Here is a 21,388-nt window from a genome sequence, read left to right as displayed (position 1 = left end):
AATTTGGGCGGACGGTCGTCAGTTTATCTAAGCAACCATAAAAGCCTTAAACGCGGATTACATTGTCACGAAAGATGAGTGACGGTTACTGCATGCAAACGTTCCAGGTCACTCATTTAATAAATTAAAGGCTACTATCTTTGAACCTGGATTTTGATCACACTACGACCACAAAGACATAGAATCGTTTGTATTCACAAGCTTAAATCCGTGTCGTCAGACATAAACCAATACGTAGGTAATGTAACTTGCTTGTCTTAGGCCCACAATTTTTTTCTGTGGGACGAACTTTAGAGGTAAGCAGGGACATGCCTGCTATCTTTCTTTTTCATTCTGTTTCATAAAATGTTTTTTACCTTACCATACAAGACCTTTGCGCAGTGATTACATGTCACTGTGAGTTATTTACCTTTCGTGTAGTTGTGTTTGTTTTATTGGATGTGTATGCATCGTAGGCTGCGCATTAACATCCACAATGTAGTTTCGCCATGTATCTTCACTTTATTCTTTTTTTTTTTATGGTGTCTTCTGCATACTTTCACACAAGTGTGGGTTCCGCATTATCATCTATATTGTTACGTTACTAAGTGTCTGTGTTCAGTTACTATTTTACATTTTTTCTGGACATCGTTTGCTCATTTGTGATTACATGATTGGAACCTTGTTTTAGGTTTGCATATTTAAACGGATGCCGAAAATCAGACATCAAATACATTTTTCTTTCATCGCATTCATTCTCTCCAGTTGTCTCCACTCGACAACCTGCCTGAAGAGCCGGTATCGAAACAGAAGATGAACTTTGGACCCATCGTGATGAATCACGTAAGTCATGCGCCACTTTGGAAATGTGACCAAGCGCGTGGAGAGATGATTGAGGTTTGGAAACAAAATGCCTCATTTATTTAATTTGTATAGCATAGCTGCGACGAGACTTGATAACATTCCTAGTGATGAACTGAACTGATATTTATATTTCTACCGCATTCGGACGCTTGAGTCGCGAATTATTGTTTTGTTTGTGTGTATGCGTGAGAGAGAGTAGAAAGAGAGAGCGCATATATATATATATAATGTGTGTGTGAAGGAGAGAGAGAGAGAAAGAAAGAAACTTGTGATTATCTTTGTCAAACATCATACAAGGTAATTGAAGTCATAACCAAAACAATGGCAGGCCGGATGACTAAGACCTTTTCTCTTCTCGACATGCAGCAAAAAGCCTTGTCAGCCTAAGTACAGAAGCAAACAAAAGCACTATTACCCGCGGTAATTTGTAGATTAAAAAAAAATCACTTTTGTCCCTCTAAAAAGTACTGAAAAGTACGACATTGCCAGAATGATCTCACCAAATATTTACTGTTAGCGTTTGGTGTGATATTGTGGCGTTAATGTGCATGGATTCGGCCAGCATGACAAACATAATTAATAATCTAGGTCTGACATTCTTATTTAAGATCCGTTATCCATTCTCAATAGGTATATACTGGTCACTGTGGGTACTACAGCCCCAAAACAGACGAAAAAACGAGGAAGAAAACCACGCCGAGGAGCGCTAACTTATAACTAATGCTTTCGTTTTTCGTCTGTTTTCGCGCTTTACCATCCCGATTGGACTTTTGACAACTCGCCCGGCTGTTCATCCTCCTTATGTGTGCATCGCTGCTATTTCAGCAGTCACTTGACTCAGGATGCGTCCCGGACGACTGGAAGATCGCTCACATCATTCCTATACATAAGGCGGGAGCTCGTTCTGATCCTACTAACTACAGACCCATTTCCCTGACATCAATATGCTCCAAACTATTAGAACACATCTTGTTCTCTCACATTATGAACCATTTAAACTTAAATAATCTGCTTCTAGAAAACCAGCATGGTTTCCAGTACAAAAGATCATGTCAAACGCAGTTATTTGAATTAGTTACTGACCTACATCATGCGCTACATATGTCCCTTGACACAGACGCAATTTTTGTCGATTTTTCAAAAGCCTTTGATCGTGTTCCTCACAAACGTTTACTGTTAAAAACTAAAAATCTGCAGCTTGATGATAACACGGCCAGATGGATCGCTGAATTCTTGACTAATCGTTTCCAATCAGTTAAGATAAATGATTGCATCTCTAACCCTGCACGTGTAAAATCAGGTGTCCCACAAGGGACAGTTCTCGGGCCTTTGCTCTTTTTAATTTACATAAATGACATAGCAAGTAACATCAACTCATCAATTCGCCTTTTTGCAGACGACTGCGTAATCTATAAAACAATATCTAACGCGGAAGATGCACATACGCTCCAGTCCGATCTAAACAGGCTAACTGAATGGTGCCGTACTTGGCAAATGGAAATTAATGAAGAAAAAACTAAACATATAAGATTTTCTTCTGTTCCAGGGCCGTTACTTAGCGTGTACACAATCAACGGTAAAGCTGTTGAATCTGTTTCTTCTATAAAATATCTGGGTGTTCATTTGCATTTTAATCTCTCTTGGAATACTCATATAGACTTCATCACCGGCAAAGCTTTCAGAAAACTTGGCATGCTAAGGCGCCGTTTACACCTCGCAAATTCTACCACAAGACATCAAGCTTACACTACACTAATAAGGCCCACCTTATAATATGCTTCCGTTATATGGCATCCTCACCAGGACTCCCTTTCGAATCTTCTTGAATCCGTTCAGAATAAAGCAGCAAGATTCATTACATCATCCTACTCAAGATTTCAGAGCGTATCATCAATTAAAGAAGTTTTAAACCTACCATCGCTCGCTTTCAGAAGGAAGTTTGCGAGATTATCATTTCTTCACACATTATACTATAGCAATTCGAAATTTGCTCGCTCCCATCTTCTTCCTGCTCCTCACGTCTCTTCCCGGCTTGACCATGCGAACAAAATCCTCCCACTGTTCGCACGAACAAAAAAATACCAATACTCACCACTCTCTTTAGCAATAAATGAATGGAATGAGTTGGCGTCAAATATCGCTCTTTTGACTGATTTATCAGAGTTTCAAGCAGCATTGCTAGCTTCTTCAGACGCATCGTAGTCAATTTGCGCGGTTTTGTCGTTCCCTGTGTAGAGCTTCCTTTTCTTGATTCTTTCGGTGTAATCTGTGTTTCATTTGTTGTCTTTTTCTGGTTTTAGTTTCAGCTTTGTAGTGTCTGTCATGCGCGATGTGCAAGTTTTTCCCTTTTGCTGAAATCGCTGCACATTTTTATCTTTTTACAGTTCTCTTATTATGTTGAAATATTGCTTGCCCGACTATTTTTTTTTCTTTTTCTCTGGTTTTGTATAAAGTTTACTATGACTAGTGATATACTTCCCTCACATACCACCATAACATCATCTGTTAATCTGTTTTTGTTCTACACTGATTTGCTTCCACATCCCCCCCTATGTAATGCCCTATTGGGCCTTTAGGGTATTTCAAATAAATAAAATAAATAAATAAAATACCCAACTGACCTGAATAATCTTTTGCAAGCGAGTAATCCTTCCTTACGTTGAGGTTTTCTTGTGTTTTTTTTTTCCTTGATAGAGATAATTGCGATGTATCAAATTACTGGAGTGTTCCTGTGCATTTGAATGTATAGTATCTTAAGCGCGTTTTCATTTCTCTTCGCTGCCGAAGATGTTTGGCCTGGAAGGGCTCCGATTCCTGGCCACTAAAGTGTCATCCACGTTTCCACTGACCTTCGAGCAAGTCGACTACGTAAGCTGAAATCGATCTGCTTTCTAGGTTTTTAATAAGCCTCTGTCGAAAGACGGTGTTTGAGTGCTGTTAGAAGCGCCAAGGTAAACGGTACGCTATGGAAGCTACATCCTCAAAAAGCATTAGCAAAGTACTGCCGCAGGTGACATTTCGTTTCACATCACGCGTCAATATCACTATTTCTCAACGCAAATGTATTCAGATCTACTTGTACACAAAAATTCGTATTACAGCATTCAAAGGTCACGCAAAGTACACATGATGGAAAATGAAGGAGTGTGCTTTATTGCTCTTATTGCACTGAGTTCTTCAGTTTCTGCGTCCGTCCGCACGTTTGTTTATTTTTTCTTTTTTTTTTCTTCTTTCTTTCTTTCTTTCCTTCTTTCTTTTTCATTGTTTGTTGGTTGGTTTTCTTAATTTTTCTCAATTTTCTGTTCTTGAATTCTTTCAGTCTATCTATCTCTCTTTTTCTGTCCCTCCTTTTTAATTCCCATTTTCTCATTTCTATCTTTGCTTCATTTCTGTCCTTACGTCCACTGTTCTTTCGATTTTTATTCTTAAATTTCTTAGTTCTCTTTTTTAGAGACGAAAACTGCCGCGAAGAAAATTCTAGGCTGCTTTCCCACTTCCTTCGGGACTTCCAATAGCTTCTTGGAGCTACAAAAAACAAAACAAAAAACGATTTCAGTGTCAAAGCATCTGGTTTTGTTGAATTATTCCAAGGTGAACAGAGGCAGAGCAAGGGCAGTTTTTGCGTTGTGTGCCGTAACTATAGGTGTATTGTTCCAGCCACAATAGTACGCGGTTGTCGCAGTCGTCCATTACATCAAATCACATGCACTGTACTTGGCCAGGAAGTCACGAAGTGTTTATCTTTGCATACTATTCGAGTGCATGGTTAGAACTTCCAGAGTGCCCAGTGGGCGCGACGGTATTAGGTGCATGGCAGAGCAGTTTTATAAATCTGAGAGCATAGCGTTTAGAAAGGAATCCGGAAGGCGCAGTTTCACATTTCTGCTGTAAAAGCTTCTGGCGGAGACAAGAACATCAAAATGACGAAACACAAAATGTGAGCTGTTCCCGTGATAGGGCACTGTGATAATAAAGATTTTATGAGTTCGTATACCCACTTCTATTTTTAAAATACATTTCTGAAGGAGCAAATACGTAACCCGGTAATGGTATTATCTGTCATTTGCTTTATAACGTTTTGTCATACCGGCGCAGGCTAATGGCTTGATGTTCTACGAAGTGAAGATCCCAGTGCAACCACACTGGCCTTCGTGGCTCGTCGTAAACGGAATTCGAGATGAGGGATACGTACATCTCGACGACGTGAGTAACATGCATTTGTCCTTATACAAATGGCTAAGGAATAAAGGTAAACATAAATACAATAGAAAGAATTCAAAAGAAAGCAGTAAGGTTTCAACACTTACGGGCTAACATCAGTAAGTGACCTCATCAAAAAAATCCGCTTACCCTTTATTCCTAACAGCAATCGCACATGTCACTTGAAGTTTTTCTTTCAGTAAATAATAATCATTTCAACAATGACACCTCCATTATTCTTGCTTATTCCTCGCGGTATCAAAGTAGAAGTCGTGATTCTCTTTCTATTATACCATTAAATTCGCGAGTTAATTTTTGAAATTTTTTTTTTCCAAGGACCATGACTGATTGGAATAACCTCACGGATGATGTTGTCAGCAGACATCATTGCATTTGTTTGGAGAACGCTTGAAATGATTGTCGTTGGTGACCTCGCCACGGTAGTTTCTTGCCCTTTTGTGTGCAATTCTTTTTGTTTGTATATGTCTGTATTTTTATATTTTAACACGATGTTTCCCACCTGCTATGATCTTGTGTACAAGATCGCAGCATCCATAAATAAAAAATAACTATGATAAGGCATTGTTGCCCCATAGCTGTGCTGGTGTCTGAACCTGTATTACAGATTGTCATGCTCTAAACAGTGCAGTTAGGTACTTTTCCTCGTGTTATTTTATAACCTGTTGCATCATTTTGGATTTGAACAAGCGCTTACCAGGACAATGTGCCTTGACACGAATTTACGCAGACTTGTTTATGTTTATGTAGTTACCTAGTTTTGTACCTAACAAATTAAACCTATTCATTATTCACATTCCTTAAAAGATATACCAAATAATCCGTGAACAGCTGCTTTTTACGCTTAATTTAGATGAATTTGCTGCAACCTCTACAGTGTTTCCTCGCTAGGAAACTTCAACGGTGCATTTGTTTCTTTATTATAATAATGTCGTATCGTAAGATTAATCGTTACTTTATTTTTTATAGGGAGCAGGGGGGGGGGGGGGGGGTCAAGGAAAGTCAGTTTTGAAGTTTATATATTTTATTCCTTTGTTTTCTTCCGGAAGAGTAGCCTTCTTTCTACTCCACGGTGACTTATTAATTAGTGGCCTCGTCTTGTTTAGTAATAATAGACTGTTTTTTTTTTGTGTGTGTGAGAGAGAGAGAGATAGAGAGATAGAGAGAGAGAGAGAGAGAGAGAGAGAGAGAGAGAGAGAGAGAGAGAGAGACCGGCGGTGAGCAAGGTAACAGCTCCTTCGAATTTAGTCAACTGTCATGCACTGTTTGTTGGCTTTCCAGTAAGATGTGTGCGATGTCTTGTTTTAGAGCCAAAGGTGTCTACTTGTCGTTCTTGGTGGACGCACATTTTCTTCCTGAAGAAAAAAAAAGTAAAACATTGTCGGTTTTTGAAAAATACGATGCTGTATTTAATACACAGAAAAGCCAACTTTTAATGCGTCACGTTCAGTTGAGTAAACGCAAACAATTTTAGCTTTGACAGAAGTTCCTATTCGTTGCGTTACCGCTCTCTCTCTCTCTCTCTCTCTCTCTCTCTCTCTCTCTTAAATTTGGGGACTTAGCGAAAAGTCTCATGTGTTGAACTCTATTCTGGGACCTTTTACCACTTGGCCTCTTGTATGGCTACTACTGCTACTGCTGCTGTTGCGTTTGGAATTGAAACGCAGAATCTCTGATGTCATTTAATAGGTGTTCATCGATACCCTGTCTCACGTGGAGAAGAAATACGAGATAGTGCTGAAAGCGAAGATCAACCAAGTATTGACAATTCTCGTCCATAATCAAGGCAGGATTTCTGCGGGAAACAGTTCAGATTACAGTAAGGTACGCGAACTTTCATCTCATCTTGTTTCGGCTTGACTTAAAATTACGAATGTGTGGGGCGGGAAAATATCAGTCGCCAGACATGGCGCTGAATGCTGACGTGCGGCAAGAAAAAAAAAGTATCATATATGTGTACGGTAACAGGTCAGGAAGACAGATCCTAAAGCCAACTGCCAAAACGCTGAAAAAGAAAAATATTTCTAAACAGCTATTTCACGTCTTCGTGCGTAAACCTGCACTGTGATTTCTGATGTTCTTTGCTGGTCGAACAATGTGGCCACTACGATTGTGGTTAAAGCATCGATAGATTCCGAGGCTCTGTCGCGTGCGAAGGCTTCTGAAAATTACCATCGCGAATCTAGCGCATGATGTTGCTGGGAAGTGTTAATCATCCTATGTACGATTAAAGCAGTATCTTCGTTGGCTGTGGGCGTCGCCCCATGTAGCATTCGATCAGTTCGCCTTTATTGACGCACCCGCTTTGTCAGTGCAGTGCAGTGACGAGTGCAGACAGAGGAAGCTGAAATAGCGTTCTTATAATTATGCAATCCTGCTGAAGTGTCCAGAGATCGGAAACCTCTACGAAGATTGTCACATTGAATAAATATATATGATCGCTGTTTGCACGTTTGTAAGGTTTCTGGTTACCTTTAACAACCTATAAGGTGTTTATAGGCAGGGCTCGACACCACTAAAAAAAAAAAAGAAAAAACACACACACTTTTCAGTGCACTCACAAAAAGGTGACAAGTTTACGGTAGATGCAAAAGAAAAAAAAAAAAGAAAGAAAGAAAGGTCGTTCAGGAACGGTGACTGCGTGCGATACTTTTTTTTTTCTGCAATGCCTACGGCTACTGATTTTTCTACGCTATGAAATGCGAACCACTGTATACTTTCTGTGTTTTCGAGGGGGTTCTCTGTGTCCTGTAGTGCGGGATATCTGACTGCAGTCACTGTCAGTACAAAAGTCACGAGACTGCAAATGTGGCAAAGCTACGTCACTTTCGAGGCTGGCCCGTTGATCGTTTCCAAAGCTTATATTGCCACCTAGCGTTGCCAGGTGGCGCATGACTGAGGTGTAAAAGGAGGACGAAGTTGAAGAGGACGACAAAGTGTCGCTTGCACGTTTGCGTCTGTGCGGCTGTGTTCTTGTGTCTGGGCTACCCCCTGCTATCATTGGTATCCTTAGTCACCGTGTACGTGACATTCTGGTGGAGCTGCTGGGAAAAACGATCGCCTATGCAAGAATCTCCATCTACAAGACGTCGCGCCAGCCCTGTACCATTGGACACCCCCGTGCATCGCTCCAGTCGACGGCTCCAGGGACTGTCTCCGGAGTTTCAGCCAGCACCCGCCGCCATGACATCTAGTGCTCCTGCGCAGCAGGTGACGGGCCTCGCACCGACCTGTAACTACACCTTGCAGGCCCCTCGGGTACCGAAGACTTTCCATGGGGACCTCTTTTAGGATGTGGAGGACTGGTTCCTTCAGTTTGAACGTGTCGCTGCATTCAACCAGTGGGACGATGCTGCCAAACTAAGGAACGTCTACTTCAGCCTTGAGGACGGCGCCCGTATCTGGTACGAGAACCGAGAGCAAGCTTTAACTTCTTGGCGGGAATTCCGTCGTCAACTGCTCGAGGCTTACACTAGCGCAGATCGTCGCGAGCATGCAGAACGTGCCATTCACTCTCGCATCCAAAGGCCGAATGAGAGTGTCCAAGCATACGTCGAGGACATGACGCGCCTCTTCAGGCGAGCCGATCCCGCAATGTCCGAGGACAAAAAGGTCAGGCACTTGATGCAGGGTTTGAAAGAGCAGTTGTTCGCAGGCCTTGTGCGAAACCCACCCTCGACTGTAAACGGATTCCTTGCGGAGGCCACCACAATGGAAAAGGTGCTACACCAACGTGCCGTGGCTTATGACCGACCTTTTCATACACGCACAACCGCGGAATCATTTGCATCTTCAGAGCGGCATCCCGATGCATTGCGCGAACTGATTCGCAGCGTCGTGCGCGAAGAACTAAGCAAGTTCTGGAGCCCTCTGCAGCAATCGCCATCTTCCGTTTCTGCTATAGTGCGGGAGGAGGTGCGGCAGGCACTCAAGAGCCCTCTTTCACCTGTAGTTCCGAGCCCGCCATTGCTGTCGGGGACCGACAATCGTCCCACATATGCGGAAGTTCTGCAGAGTCAGGCTCCCCCTTCACCACCGCCCATTCTCGCGTCACCTACAGTTCCGCTGCCCTCGGTGCAGCCAGTGCAGAGCTTCGACAATCGCCCGCTGCCCTCGGTGCAGCCAGTGCAGAACTTCGACAATCGCCCGCTGCCCCGACGCAAAGCCGACATTTGGCGCACGCCTGACCGCCGTCCGCTTTGCTTCCACTGCGGTGAACCAGGACATCTCTACCGGGATTGTCCGTATCGACGCCTCGGTCTCCACGGCTTCCGCATCGACTCGCCTCCTCCCCGGTTTGGTCAACGACCCCGAGTTATTGAGGAGTACCTGGCGGAGCAGCGTTCATCTCGTTCGCAGCGTCAGCCCCGCTCCCCTTCGCCAAGGCGCTCCTCCTCGTTCACTCACGGTTCCTCGCGAGAGGACCAAGGCCGCTCGTCTAGCCCTGGTCGGGAAAACTGAAAACAGCGACCTTCGGGGGCGAGGCCGCTGGTAGTCGCTGCGTTGAAGACCTCCCGTCGTCGCCGCTTCGATCCGACCGCGAGCTGCTGGTACCGTCACATAGGGAAGCAAAAAGCGTTTCTCTGGACATTCCGGTTATTTTAGACGGTCGCACCACGGTCAATGCTTTAGTGGACACCGGTGCCGATTATTCAATTTTGAGTGGTCGCATGGCGACTGTTTTGAGGAAGGTGCTCACTGCTTGGCCAGGTGTGTGCCTTCGAACCGCCGGCGGTCATATAGTTACTCCAAAGGGGATGTGCACGGCTCGCATTCAGATTAACGGACGTACGTTCGTCGTTAGTTGCGTTGTTTTAAGTGACTGCTCCCGTGACCTTATCCTCGGCATTGACTTTCTGCGGGAGTACGGAGCAGTTATCGACCTGCGAAATAGACTCGTCACGTTTTCGATGGGACAATCTACCGAACAAGATAGTAGCAGTCCTTGCAATAACGCAATTCGTGTTTCCGCTGAGAGCGTCTCGCTGCCGCCGCGAAGCAGTGCTCTTGTGGAAGTTACCTGTGACGATTTCCGTACCGGTGATGCTGTAGCGGAGGCGAACCATACACTCCTGCTTGCTCATGGCATTTGCGCTCCCCGAAGTTTATTGTCGTTTCACAATGGCCGGGCTGCACTCCTTGTCACAAATTTTTCTAATGAGTACCGACACTTGTTCCCGGGGACTGCTATCGCTTTTGCTGACCATGTTGCGCACGATCCGGTCTGTTTTGCATCCACGGCAGTAGAAACTAACGAGCCATCTCTTGACAACATCGACATTAACTGTCACTTGTCAAAGGAGAAACGGCGGGCTTTAGAGCAACTGCTGCTAGACTTCAAGCACTGCTTTGCTTCTTCCTCGAAGGTTCGTCAAACGCCCATCACACAACATCGCATCATTACTTATGACGACGCTCGCCCAATACGACAGCAGCCTTATCGTGTGTCTGCCAAAGAACGAGAAGTGATCCAGACGCAAGTTCAGGAGATGCTGGATGATGGTGTTGTGCAGCCTTCACAAAGTCCGTGGTCTTCACCAGTAGTCCTTGTCAAAAAGAAAGACGGCACTCTTCGATTTTGCGTCGACTATCGGAAATTGAATAATGTGACAAAGAAAGATGTATACCCGTTGCCGCGCATCGATGACTCACTGGACAGATTGCGACGTGCGAAGTATTTTTCATCTATTGATTTAAAAAGCGGCTATTGGCAAATCGAAGTAGACGAAAGAGACCGAGAAAAAACCGCATTTGTCACTCCAGATGGCCTATATGAATTCAAAGTACTCCCATTTGGATTGTGCTCTGCCCCAGCTACATTCCAAAGGATGATGGACACCGTCCTCACTGGCCTCAAGTGGCAGATCTGTCTTGTGTACTTGGACGATGTAGTTGTTTTTTCCGAAACATTTGATCAACACCTCGAACGCCTTCGAGCTGTCCTGGAAGCCCTCCGTTCTGCTGATCTCACGCTGAAGCCCCAGAAATGCCACTTCGGGTATACAGAACTCAAGTTCCTCGGCCATGTTGTAAGCGCTGATGGGGTGCGCCCGGATCCCGATAAGACTGCTGCCGTCGCACGATTTCCCGTTCCAGCTAATAAGAAGGCTGTTCAGCGCTTCCTCGGCCTGTGCGCATATTATCGGCGTTTCATTGCGGACTTTTCTCAGATCGCAGAACCTCTGACGCGCCTTACAAGGAAGGACACCTCCTTTGTGTGGAACTCTGAGCAGCAGATGGCCTTCTCTTTGCTTCGTGAGCGCCTTCAAACATCCCCTGTTCTGGCGCACTTCGATGAAGCGGCTGACACTGAGGTACACACTGACGCCAGTAGTATCGGTCTTGGCGCGGTCCTTGTTCAGCATCAAGACGGGTTTGAGCGAGTAATAGCCTATGCCAGCCGCACTCTCTCTCGTGCCGAAATGAACTATTCCACCTCAGAAAAGGAATGCCTGGCGGTCGTATGGGCTACTATGAAGTTTCGTCCCTATCTTTACGGCCGGCCATTTAAAGTCGTCACCGACCATCATTGTTTGTGCTGGCTGGCAAATCTGCGAGACCCATCTGGACGACTTGCACGCTGGAGTTTACGTCTTCAGGAGTTTGACATAACCATTGTTTACAAGTCCGGCCGCAAACACGAAGACGCCGACACGCTGTCACGAGCACCCGTTGACACTGGCGATACTACAGCCGATGACGATAGCGGTTTTCTAGGAGTCCTCAGCGCATCTGAGCTCAGGGATCGACAAAGAGCTGATCCAGACATCCTTCCACTCATCGATTATCTGGAAGGGCGTGATACGATTCTGCCTCGACACCTATCTCGGCACCTTGGTTCCTTCTGCATACGGCAAGGCGTATTGTATAAAAGAAACTCCCAGAGCCAAGACAGAACTTACCTTCTGGTAGTGCCATGCGAGCTCCGTGAGGATATTCTCCTTGCTTGCCATGATGAACCAACGTCTGGTCATTTGGGTTGCTCACGGACTCTTGCTCGAGTGCGCAACATGTATTACTGGCCAGGACTTTCCGCAGCAGTGAAACGCTATGTACGAAGCTGTCGCGAATGCCAGCGCCGTAAAACACCGCCCCAGAAGCCTGCCGGATTTCTCAAGCCCGTTAAAGTACCCCGCATTCCGTTCGACCAAATCGGAATGGATCTCCTTGGCCCTTTCCCTTTGTCGCAGGCCGGAAACAAATGGATAGTAGTCGCTACTGACTACCTGACTCGATACGCTGAGACAAAGGCAATCCCTCATGCCACAGCTTCCGAAGTAGCAGAGTTTTTCATGCACAACATAGTCTTGCGGCATGGCGCCCCTTCCTACGTCATTACCGACAGAGGGACAGCTTTCACATCACAGCTGATCGACCGCATATTTGAGCTGAGTTGCACGACCCATCGCAAAACCACAGCGTACCATCCACAAAGCAATGGCCTTACAGAAAGATTGAATAAGACGATTGCGGACATGTTGGCAATGTACGTCGATGTGCAGCACAAGACCTGGGACGAGGTGCTGCCGTACGTTACATTTGCGTATAATACAGCCTTACAAGAGACAACGCGCTTCACACCATTTCGACTTGTTTACGGACGAGAAGTTCAGAGCATGCTCGATTCCACGCTCCCGTGCCCAGATGATGACCAGCTATCCTCAGATGCCCAGCAATATGCCATCCGCGCTGAGGAAGCCCGCCAGCTCGCCCGTGTGCACATTGGGCAGCAGCAGACCACTGACGCGCACCGTTACAACCTCCGGCACCGCCAGGTTGACTACAAGCCTGGAGATCAAGTCTGGGTATGGACACCAGTTCGCCGTCCAGGCTTGTCAGAGAAACTCCTTTCCCGCTACTTCGGGCCGTACAAAGTGTTGCGCCGTGTGAGTGACCTCAGTTATGAAGTTATCCCAGACGGTGCCACACAACCAAAACGTCGAAAGCACAGCTCGGACATTGTGCACATTGTGCGACTGAAGCCGTACTACCACCGATAGCGTATGGCCACCCGCTGTGACCATTTTCTTGCTTTTCACACCATTTTTACCGGCCCTTCTCATTTTTTTTCGGAGGGAGGGGGTAATGCCACCTAGCGTTGCCAGGTGGCGCATGACTGAGGTGTAAAAGGAGGACGAAGTTGAAGAGGACGACAAAGTGTCGCTTGCACGTTTGCGTCTGTGCGGCTGTGTTCTTGTGTCTGGGCTACCCCCTGCTATCATTGGTATCCTTAGTCACCGTGTACGTGACAATATTATGTATAAAGCTGCGTTGTCAAATATGAGAGCCATGTGAATTGATATGCCACATCTCACAACTCATTTTCACCGTGATGGGAAGCCGCTAGCGCACCTACCCCCAGTGATGGCTAGAGGGACAGAAAAATAACTGGAACAGTGCCGAACTATTTTAAGAAAAATTATTGCAGTGATTTAAAAAGAAATGGGGGGGGGGGGGGATAAGAATAGTAGAGTTGTGAGGGTAGCGAGTGTTTCATTCAGTGCTTAAATTAGGAGAGAAACCGCAGAACGAAGCAGTGTTGAAACCCGTTGCGAAGTGATGCGCGTCTTTCTTGAACATAGCGTACGCGTGTTGGCCGAGTCTCACATTCGCAGCAGCTGGACACTGGTACCATTCCCCTCCCAGTTGTGAAGCCATCAGTCGCGGGGTGAAGGAAGTGGAGAAAGGCTTTTATGCAGCGTACTGTCCTAACAGGCACATATCGCCATAGCTTTCATAGCGCTGCGAACGAACTGTGAGATGTTATTTCATACTTAACCAGCCAAAGGACGAGACACAGGAAAGAAGAGGACAGGACAAGGCTGGACTGGCAACTGAATGTTTATTGATCAGAAGAAAACAACGAAGACTCCTTCCGAAAAGCTCGCGCACAACCCAACCGGTGGAATGGCAGGAAATTGGGAAGAAGATGAAGAAGAAAATTCAAAGCCAATTCAAAGTCAAGGCCTAACTAACGACTTTTCTAATAGATCAAATTCCTTACAATGAAGGCTAACCGACGCCTTAGCCACACACTTGTCCTCGGCTTTAGCAATGTAAAATGCTTCAACCAAATGCTTCAAATGGTCCTCGAGCTACAGCCCCTGGTCAGGGAAGCCCCTGCTTAGATTTGAATCAGACCTCTCGAGGTTGGTAAAGGATGGGTTGGCGGTCGCATGCATCAAGTCCGCATTACGTAAATCTTGCCATCACCGTGTTGAAGATGCATTTTCCCAACAAATTTCGAAGTTGTTGGCGGCAGGCTTTCCAACTGTCCATCTCGCTCGTTTGTCAGAACGTGTTTTAACACGGTCGAGGAAGAGCAAAACGGGTCGCGGCGAAAGAAGTTTGCTGCCATATACCTTACCTCCATGGCGTTTCGCACCGACTCAAAAAACTGGCGGCAAGGTGCGACGTTGACGTTGTATTTACAGCGAGAAATAAGATAGGAGGCTTGTGCGTCAGAGTTAGACAGGGGCTCGACAGTGTAGCTCGTGATAGTTTTCGTTGTGCAGTGTCACATAAGAAAAAGTTCACCACCTGCAGAAAGAATGTGGTCGATCGCATTCCGCTCAATTGTGGCCGGTGCTACTACGGGTAGACGCCTGACGGAGCACTCTTAATTCTCTGGGAGGGAAGGCGAGTTCTAATCTGGCGCTACATGTGCAATCCCGAGAGTGTAAGTCGGAGCATGACCCGTCCCTTTGTGCGCCTGATTTCAATAATACGGGTGTAGTTTACATCAATGGTAATCAACTCTGTAGAGAGTTGGTTGAAGCATTTTACATTGCTAAAGCCGAGGACAAGTGTGTGGCTAAGGCATCGGTTAGCCTTCATTGTAAGGAATTTGATCTATTAGAAAAGTCGTTAGTTAGGCCTTGACTTTGAATTGGCTTTCAATTTTCTTCTTCATCTTCTTCCCAATTTCCTGCCATTCCTACGGTTGGGTTGTGCACGTGATTTTCGGAAGGAGTCTTCGTTGTTTTCTCCTGTTCAATAAACATTCAGTTGCTAGTCCAGCCTTGTCCTGTCCTCCTCTTTCCTGTGTCTCGTCCTTTGGCTGGTTAAGTATGAACCCTTACCAACTTGCCCAGTCGTCAACTTTGTTGAGATGTTATTTCCATGCGGCAAGGCTCCCCCATTAACAGATCCCAGAGGTCATAAGTAGTAGCTTCGACTTTGCTATCCCCTGCAAAAAAAAAAAAAAAAATTCACAGCACGGGCAGGGCTTTTTCTTGGACTATTTCGTTTGATCCTCTCGTGTTGTCATATGCCTTTGGTATGGGAATGTGTCCACAGATCTGTCGTAAGCACCCCTGTGTCGGAAGTGACCCATAAATCTACCCTTGCATCACAATGACAATCTGGCATCTATCCATGACTGCAACTTATCGAGAGCAGGAAAGAAAGAAATAAAAGAAAAACAAATCCTATTGGAGCTTTATTTAGTAGCGCACCCAACTACAGCGCCCATCGAGATAGGTGCGTTTGACGTGCAGGGCATGGTCGGACTTTCCCGCATCTTCACTGCGATAATTCCTTTACATTAATAGGGTCGGCTTATTGTTACATTAGTGCTAGCTTCATCTGGCCGCAGTAGGAGTTTGATAGTCATTTGTGGACGCGCCTACCACGCTAACGTCTTCTGCTTTCTTTGTTAACGTTTTCCATTGCACCCGTTGACGCCACAACTTCTTGCTCCTTCACGCTAACCATCTTCTTTGTCACTGGCTCCCTGCACCAAGCCTGAGTGAGATTTCGTCACGCTGATGTGTGCCTTTCTGCAGCTAGTGGAGCGTAAAAAAAAACACACGGAAGCTAGGTGCGTACCCAGTGCACAAAGCTCACGTACAGTAACATAAAAAAACTACTATTAAACGAGTGCGAACATCTAACACGGAGCTTTGAGGCTTATGACCTGTATTTGTGCCTACGTACTGCACAGAGCTGCTTAGCATAGTCAATGTAAAAACAAAACGAAAAGATGAGCCGTAAGAATTTTTGTACAAGGATCAAACCGTTACTATAAGGATAAAAAGAAGTAATGTTTACGCTTGTTAACTCATTAAATAACGTAGTTATTTCTAACCCCTGTTTATTTTTGCTATCTCCAATGGTAAACACATTGAATAAAAAAGCAATGCTTAGTTCATGAAAGTACCAAACTATTTCTAGTCGACGTAAGTTCATTTAGATGTACGCTAGCACGTTAGCAACCACTTGAACACAAGCTCTTTCCTTTGGCTCATGATAGCCCTAGATTCTTATGCACCATAAAAAACATAATACACAACACAACGCAAATTACTCGCTTGCCTTTTATTTGAGTTACACGTGATACTGTCCGATACACGATATGATGTTGACCCTGAAAAGTGTGAGCGTGAATATAATGTATTCAAATTAAATGGCAACGCCAGTACTACTTGAATTTCGTTTTTAATTCAGGGATGTGCTGCTAATTACAAAAATAAAATAGAACCATCGAAAAAAATGAGCGAGCGGAGTATTGTATATTACTTCTGAGTCCGGCAGTGCACTTCTCCGTCGTTCATTCAAAGTCTTTCCCCCGCTCTCTTCTCTGGCGATCTTCAGGCTGCGCAACTGACTGAGGCCGTTACTTTTTTTGGTACAAAAAGAAACATAGTTTGTTACAACTTGAGAGCACCATAGTTTAGTCCCGGTGTATATCTCGTGACTGGAGGTGCTAAGGAGGCGGAGCTGTGGTGTACGTTCAGAAAATACTTACTACGTTACATGATCGCGTTGGACTCGAAGCCATAAAGCAAGCTTACAGCCCTTGTAAGCGCAACTATAACCAATGCATATATCATTTTCCGTCTTAACGGAAAAAAATCTGCGTTTCATTCTTCCTTCTTGGGCAATAGACAACAGGCAATAGAAAAACTGTTCTTCTCCGTGGACAATAGAACGACTGTTTTTTTTTTATATTTTTTTTTCTTCTGATATTCGGCAGGGGATCATCGGAAACGTGACGCAGAACAGGCGAGTGCTGACCAATTGGACCATGAGACCGGTGCCGCTTACAAACGCCTCTTGGCTCACGAATTACATCAAGATGCGTGTCATACAAAGAAACATGCTTGCTAGAGCCGCCGACAATGTGTCCGAGGTGCGCTTCCACGCGGCCAGGTTCAAGTTGCCCACGTTCCCGCTCAAGATACGTTTCTAAAGCCCGACCGGATGACTAAGGTATTCTTCTCCCGCTGCTTTACACGATGGATTGGCTAACGTTTGCTGACTTGACATAACTGACATATTTCCCTTAACACTGAGAGTGTGTATTTGTTTATTTCTTAAATTTCAACTGCATATTTGCTGTGATGGAACACCGATCGCTAACCTGTATATCTGCTAAATCCTAGACGAAAGTATGACGTTTTCTTTTTGTTAGCATAAATAAGCGTTATACAATTAGATGTTGCGGTCTGTCCCGCTAAAGCGAGAACATGCACTACGTAGATACGTTTCAAAATAATTAAAACGGTTCAACGCTGCTGAACCAAATATTGAGCGAAAGCATTAGGGGCAGGTGACCGAGCGTTCTTCTTCTCCTCTTTTTCTTTTTCCTCCGCCCACATATAAAGCCCCGCTTTTACAAAGCCCTTTGAACGTACTTGGGTGGCCTGGGGGTAACGTGAACGCTTTAAATTCTGTAATAACGAGCCCTCATTTCCCCCCTTCAATTGTCTGCTTAATAGCTTGCGAGGATCTCGGTTCTGGAAGTCTTGAGGTCGAAAAGGTAGCGTAAGAGGGTTCTCGCACAGCTGCCTCCCTCTTTAATGATCACGTGCTACGTTACCCTCGCGGTATAAAAGGATGTTTCACATCCGCCGCTAGGAGTGAGGGTTGCGCTGGTGAACGCTCACAGATTTTGGTTACAGTTAACATAAATACCCAAGAAAGCGGAAGGTTGGACAGCCGTCGTTGTAGCTCAGTTGAGAGAGCACTGGACGCGATATTCGGAGGTCGTGGGTTCGTCTCCCACCATTGGAGCGTTGTTTCTCCTTCCGCTTTGCATTTAATATGCTTTATCACTAAAATCATCAAAATACAGTCTTGTCAATACCAACAACAAAATATTAAAAAAAAAATATGTATATCCCCAACGTTTGCCTTTGACCTGTAGACCGTTGGCACCTTTAAAAATTATAAATTATATTATATTAATATATATATATATATATATATATATATATATATATATATATAAGGAAAGAAGCCGACAGTCGGCGAGGCCAAGGAAAGCATTGTGGATTGTACTTTGTCCTTTTTTTTTTATTTTTACTTCATAATCACGTAAATTAGTAATGTAATGTGTTTAGGGGAAAGATAAATAAACACAAATATATATATATATATGTATATATATATATATATATATATATATATATATATATATATATATATATATATATATATATATATATATATATATATATATATATATATATATATATATATTACTCTACCGGTTGCTATGCTGAAGAACCGCTTGGAAGTGTTAGTGGATGGTGTTTGTGTTATGGCCTTAGTGGATACGGGTGCTACAGTTTCCGTGATGAGCTTAGATTTTAAGAACCATCTCGGCCTCAGAATTATGTTTGGTTGGGATAAAACTGTCATATTTCGAGGTGTGGGGGAGAATCGTTGGTTCCGCTTGGTATTTGTTACGTAAATGTAGCGATCGCTGGACACGAGTTTAGAACTGAATTTTATGTGCTCCCTCACTCTACGCACGACGTTATACTAGGAGTTGACTTTTTACAGCAGTGTGGCGCAACTCTGGACTTCAACAGTGGCGAGATATCAATAAGCCCCAGCCTTCGATCTGCCCTCATAGAAGAACCGCCGCGGGCTGTCCAAGTGTTTTCTGTCTTCGAGGATACCGTCGTTCCGGCGATGTCCGCCATCTTCGTCCCAGTTGTGTCCTCGGGCGCGGTTCCCAATTCCTTCGACGCTCTGGTGGAACCCGTTTCCCTTTCCGGTGCCAAAAAGAGTGTGTTGGTGCCCCGCAGTGTTGTTCGAGTGAACGAGGGCCGTGCCACGCTGTGGACTGTCAACCATTCCAACGAACCTGTCGTATTGCCGCGTGGTTTGAAACTCGCCGACTTTGGAAAAGAACGCCTTTCTATGCTCATCGCCGCGTTCAGTGACGGCGTTTCTCGTTCAATTAGACGTCCCGATCATGCCGATTCCCAGTTTCAGTCCATGATAAACGAATCGCAACCCAGCACCTCCACCACACTGTTAAGGTTTATTTACAGAGTGATTCTGCACCTTAGCCTGGTGCGCTAACCAACAGATGGTGAGCTTCCTCTTCAAGCTCAAACAAATATATTGTTACGCCGCGTAGCGGCGCACTGAGAAGCAGCAGAAGCAGAAGAAGAAGCGGAGGAAGCGAGGCGCGCGCATTCTGTTCCGGGTTTTTCTGAGTCATGTGCGTCCGTCCTTCATACGAAGTTCACGTGTATTAAGACCATTTCATCCGTTACATTTGGTGGAGGTGCTGGGTGGCGGGTCGTCGGCGCATCGGCGAAATGGAGCGGTGACGTGGTGATGGCGAACGACGTGGGAGGAAGTCTGGAGGATCAGGGGGATATATTATTTCAGTGGCACCGCACTCATAGTAAGGAAATATTTTGGGAAGGATTTGTGCATGGGCTAAAAATTAACGCGATACCTGACCTCGTTTCCTGCAGGGGATCGCGTTCCTGAATGGTTTCAACCTGGGTCGCTACTGGCCGCGGGGAGGACCGCAGGAGACCCTGTACGTTCCCCGGACGCTCTTCAGAGAGGAGAACGTACTGGTACTCGTGGAACTCGAAGGGGGTCCCCTTCGGCGCGGCAGGCCATGCGTCGTCCATTTTGTACTAAAGGCCGAGTTGAACGGGACAGTTGAAAAAGCGAGCCATTTATGACTATTCGTTATTAAAATGACAATTTGAAGATAAAGGAGTCAATTCATGTAAATATTCCATAAGGCATGTCCTGACTGCATAGGTCAAGAAATGAAACAGAATAATGCAACTCGTTATACAAATGCGAATGAAATTGCCAACAGCGCAATTTCCAAACAATTGTGCAGCTCCTGTAAAGCGTGCTCTGTTCCAATATGATAAGGTGTGAGAAAAAGCCACCTTGCCAAACAAAATGAATTGTGTAAAGCGTGCTTTGTTCCAATATTACGAGGCGTGAGAAAAAGCCACCTTGCTGGACAAAATGAATTGTGTAATTCTAGTATGGCTAAATCATTGGTGAGCTCCAAATTTGGATAGGCCACCTCCACAATTTGACCTCGTTAGAATCTGACCACAACTGATGTCTAACCTAATTTGATTTGGGTCAATTAAGTGGTGGTCTCCAACTTTAAGTTGGCTACCACCATAAGTTTGCCTACACAAGACCCTTTGAAATTTGACTTCGTCCGGATTGGATCAAACATGGCATGTAAACTATATTGAGTAAGGACAACTCAAGGGTCACTTTCAAATTTGTTTGGGCCGTCAGTAAAGATCGGTTAATTCCTTCCAATTTTTTTTCTCTCTCTTAATTTGATTATTATAAATGGCAGCTATAAGTGACGGCAGTGAGCAGCGAAGCGTAGAACTCATAACACTAGGCACGGAACTCGCAATTTTTTCGTATGTCTGCACGAACGCAGACTTATGTGCACCCCAGTATTTTTTTTTTCTTCTTAGTACTAAACCAAAATGTAGCTCTTTAAACGCCTAGGATGGTTGGCGGATGGATGGATGGAATATAGGAGCGTCCCCTTTGAAATGGGGTGGTAGCAGTTAATATCATGCTCATTTTTCCCCCTATATCTTAATTATTGTTTTTGATTGGTTATGTATACCATCATTCTATTTATTGAATTTTTGTTTCTACATTACTAACATTATGTAGCTTTTCTGCTTTTAAGCCACCAATCTTTTTTTGCTAGCTTCAACCGCAGGTTCATTCAACCGGCCACTGGTATCTCTAAACCCCAGAGCTTCAGGAAGAGTGACTGCGCCTGCATCGACTTCCGGATGGATGGCATTACATTCGAGTATAATATGATCAATTGTTTCAGTGGATTTACCACATACTGCACATGCGTCATCTTCATTGTTAAATTTCTTTTTGTAGCTGCGTGTTCTAAGGCACCCTGATCTAGCTTCAAAAAGTAGGGTACTGCCTCTTGAGTTATCGAAAAAAGCTTCCTTCCTGATCTGCCTTTTCCACTTTCGGCATAGTTCCACGCTATCTTTCTTTTCCATCGAATTAATCTAATTTTTGCCTTCTGTGTTTTTCACCTGTT

General features: G+C 44.8%; 1 pseudogene; it reads left to right on the top strand.

Moving 5' to 3' along the window:
* The window catches only part of LOC146191474 (beta-galactosidase-like), a 34,846-nt pseudogene extending 14,843 nt beyond the window's left edge, over window positions 1-20,003 (top strand).
* The last annotated feature ends 1,385 nt before the right edge of the window (window positions 20,004-21,388 follow it).

The sequence above is a fragment of the Amblyomma maculatum genome, chromosome 4 (assembly GCF_055883805.1).
Source record: "Amblyomma maculatum isolate TAMU_Amacu chromosome 4, ASM5588380v1, whole genome shotgun sequence".
Taxonomy (NCBI): domain Eukaryota; kingdom Metazoa; phylum Arthropoda; class Arachnida; order Ixodida; family Ixodidae; genus Amblyomma; species Amblyomma maculatum.
Note: the sequence above shows the minus strand (reverse complement) of the source record. Positions and strands in the feature narration are given on the sequence as shown.